The sequence below is a fragment of the Sinocyclocheilus rhinocerous genome, unplaced genomic scaffold (assembly GCF_001515625.1).
Source record: "Sinocyclocheilus rhinocerous isolate Xijiao unplaced genomic scaffold, SAMN03320098_v1.1 scaffold1474, whole genome shotgun sequence".
In the NCBI taxonomy this organism is placed as follows: domain Eukaryota; kingdom Metazoa; phylum Chordata; class Actinopteri; order Cypriniformes; family Cyprinidae; genus Sinocyclocheilus; species Sinocyclocheilus rhinocerous.
The window spans coordinates 290,208-294,287 of NW_015655412.1; the positions used below are offsets into that span (position 1 = coordinate 290,208).

General features: G+C 36.8%; 1 pseudogene; it reads right to left on the minus strand.

Annotated features, from left to right (window-relative positions):
• Positions 1–4,080, minus strand: part of LOC107718262 (E3 ubiquitin-protein ligase MIB2-like) — a 79,804-nt pseudogene that overhangs the window by 34,827 nt on the left and 40,897 nt on the right.

Genomic DNA, 4,080 nt, shown 5'->3' on the forward strand with positions numbered 1-4,080 from the left:
TCTATCTATCTGTCTGTCTGTCTGTCTGTCTCTCTGTCTATTTATCTCTCTATCTGTCTCTCTGTCTGTCTATCTATCTATCTGTCTGTCTGTCTATCTGTCTCTCTGTCTATCTATCTATCTATCTGTCTGTCTGTCTCTCTGTCTATATCTATGTCTGTCTGTCTGTCTGTCTGTCTATCTGTCTATCTATCTGTCTGTCTGTCTGTCTCTCTGTCTATTTATCTCTCTATCTGACTGTCTGTCTATTTATCTATCTGTCTGTCTGTCTGTCTGTCTGTCTATCTTTTAATGCCAAGTCAGAAGCAAGGCTATCTTTTCTGTCGAAAACAGAATAACAATAGTCATACAATTAAAAAGAAGCTATAGAAGACATTTAAGGTTAATACTAGACAAAAAAAATCTAAAATACATTCAGGTAATATATTTTTTTAAAAACATCTTGTTTAAAACCAGTCACAAAAGGATTGGGAAGTTAGTTTATTCATTGGCACAAATTAATGTGATTTTGACTGTAAAGTGTGTGTTGAGGAGGAACCTACTGGAGCCATGCTGTCTGTCCACTCTCCATGGCCCACCTGGAGTCTCTTCACACTGTCAGTGTCATCCAGCACCTTCACCAGCTCACCCACGGCAAACGTGTTCACCTGCACACACACCACTCTATTACAGGAACACACGCTTCCTAAAGACCAATCAGGCAAAGTCGTCTGAGGCTGCAGCTAATCGCCAGCCCAGACCTCACAATCTGCCACTTAAGCAGACAGAAACAGCCACAGCCATCTATTTACGGCTCGCTTTCTGTACAAACAAAGCAGTTTACGATAGGGACGGTCTGCGAATGAGCTCGAGAGGAACTAAATATATACAGCTCACAGTATAAATAGCCTGATGAACAAGCAGTGCACAGCTGTGTTTCTGTGAGGGATGGGCTTGCCTTGGTCAGGGCTCCGGGGTGGAAGGTCCAGCGGATGTTGTTACTGTACTGGACTCGCACGTCGCCGCGGTCCGTTATCCTGTGCACGGTGCCGATTCTGGAGATGTACTGCCAACACCAGAGTCAAACACAAGCACTGATATCAAACACTTCACAAAACAAGACTAAAGCCCTATTCGGACGGGACTAGTTTTACAGGGAGTCATCAGAGAAATTTGTGTTTCACAGATGTACTTTTTAATTGACTTTAATCCAGTCTGAATCTGCCATGTCTGTGTTTTTCTCACACACACTCTGTAAAAACTCCAAAGCAAATTACCTACTGTTTTTCGGCAAACTCAGTGATCCTCTGAGAAAACTAATCCCATCCGAACGTGAATGTCGGTGATTGCCGACAATATTTTTTTCACAACGCGTTTCCTTGTGTGTTTTGGCCAACGTGAACTACCGTAGACGCTCTTACCGCGTGCATTTTTGATATGTGAGCCTAGAGCACAAAAGCAGTCATAAGCATGTAGCAATAACAATACATTGTATGGGTCAAAATTATCCATTTTTCTTTTATGCCAAAAATCATTAGGATATTAAGTAAAGATCATGTTCCATGAAGATATTTTGTATATGTCCTACCATAAATATATCAAAACTTTTTATTTTTTTTTATTAGTAATATGCATTGCTAAGAACTTCAGTTGGACAACTTTAAATGTGATTTTATCAATATTTTGAAATCGCAGATGTTGGGTGACAAGAATCGAAACTCAAATGTAGTTTAGAAAACTAGTCCCGTCCGAATAGGGCTTAAGACTAATTTGAAAGACTAAGACAAACTTTAGGTGGACAATGAAAATTTGTCAAACAATGTGTGCTTTTTTAAATGAAGGAATAGAAGGGGAGCTCAAACAAAAACTATAAACATTGACACTGAATTCAATTCCAGAAACAGTTTGTGTAAACTGTGTGGTATCAAATTACCAATATTAACCAGAAAAAAACTATGCATATTGCAGGACTTTTCTTCCCCAAATGATAAAACACCCTAAAATGACAAGTAAGCTGTTTTTATACAATCTTAAGAAACATTGTAGAGTTTGCACACATGTATTTTTTCTTCTGCGTCTGCACGCGCGTTTGAACAACACGGCTGTACCTCCGACTAGAATGTCCAACAAAACTTCAGAATAATCAAAAACCGGAAAAATATTGTCTGGGATGTGTTGCTTAATGTTAAGGAGTTCGTCTCTGGTAAAACTTATAGAAGAAGAATGACAAAACACAGAACAAACAAACAAAAACATCAGAAGAATTGCGGAGCTCAGCGTCGTGGCTGCCATTTGCGGCGCCATCTTTATATGTATTTATGAACCACTTGTGTTTTGTGGTGGTTGTCAGTGTATTATAAAGGTACAAGATTTCAGCAATTCAGTATGTTAGTATTCTAAGTTTGTCAGTTAATATATATATAAAAAACCCCACTTTTTTCTTGTAAATTTAAGCTAAATTGTAGCTACCATATTTTTTGGATAAGATTCTGCCAACCACAGCTGCAGTGTTTTTATTATTTCGAAAACATTATATATATATATATATATATTTTATTTATTTATTTTTTATATAAAATGGATGGTTTTATTGATGGCAAAAGTTACAAATGTATCTGTTTCACTCTCTTGTATTTGTGCTAGGCAAATGATTTGTTCTATGCAAAAATAAATAACTCTTATGAGCTACAGGTCACTGTCAAGCACACTCGCTGGCTGTGTTTTACAGCCGCTCTTACCTAATTTGGGCAGATGCTCCTTGTAGTAGTATCCTCCCTGCACATCCGACACATATTTCAGATCCACCTTGCCCTTGTGGCCCATTCTGTAGACGTTTGTGGTTCCGCTGGACCAGGTGACACTAGCGGTCTGACTTATTGCCAGTTGATTTGGTTCAAAATAAGTCAGACTAACTAAAAATAAGCCTGGCTTATTTGGTTGATAAAACACCCTAAAATGACAAGTAAGCTGTTTTTATACAATCTTAAGAAACATTGTAGAGTTTGCACACATGTATTTTTAGTCACAAATGTGAGTGAAATGCTCACACTGACAAACCCTGTAAGATGCATGTTTTAAATCTCATTTTGATAGGACAATCTCACAAAAAAAAAAAATCAACAAAATTATTTTAAAATTAGTACAAAAATAGTAGAATTTGTTATATTTTTTTGCAATGTTGCATTATTTTCATTATTTTTTGTCAGCACACTAACACTTCACTAGATTTGTAATGACGTGTTTGTAAACCTGTTTTCTGCCAAAAAGAAAGGGTTTACCATTCACTAGTGAAGACATTCAGATATAAGTATCTAATTTTACTATAAAAAATTATGAATATGCTTACCATGAAATACTAATTTTTACATTTACTTTTAATTTATAGTGCAGCAGTATTACATAAGTAACATATTAGAGTCTTAGGAATAATAATAATAATAATAATAATAAAGTATTTTATTATTAAAGTCCATTGTTTGGTTTCTTAAAAACACCAGTGTAGACATAAAAAGAGGCCAAGGTCCATGTACAAGTCAATGCAAAGACATTTTAAATGTGAAGAAAGTTATTATGAACAACATTTATAATAATTAAAACAACTCATGACTACAATTACAAAAACACACAGGTACAAAATTTTCTTTGAAATAAAGTGCACTGATGAAATCAGGAACATTTATTAAAAAGTGAACACAACTGATTTCCACCTCTGCCATTTTTGGGTTCCAGCCGCCGTGACCCTCCTGCATCTGTCTGAGGATCTCCATTTCCAACAGACACTTGACCTTATCACCCTGCTGGAACGAGTGACTGTCTGCACTCTCCTGCCGCTGCAGCTCCGCATGCCATCACCCTGTAGCGCCATTTTGGATCACATACGTAGACAACATTTTGGATCACATACGTAGACAACATATGAAACGCATTTATGCGGATACGCTGTTTACGTAGTTCACGCTTTGATCTGAACATAAACATATCCGCGTACATACGTTTCATTTGTTGTCTACGTATGCGATACTCTCCAAAATGGCACTATTAGGTGACGCGGAGGAGACGAATTGTTGAATAAAGTCATTATTTTTGTTTTCTTTGCACACA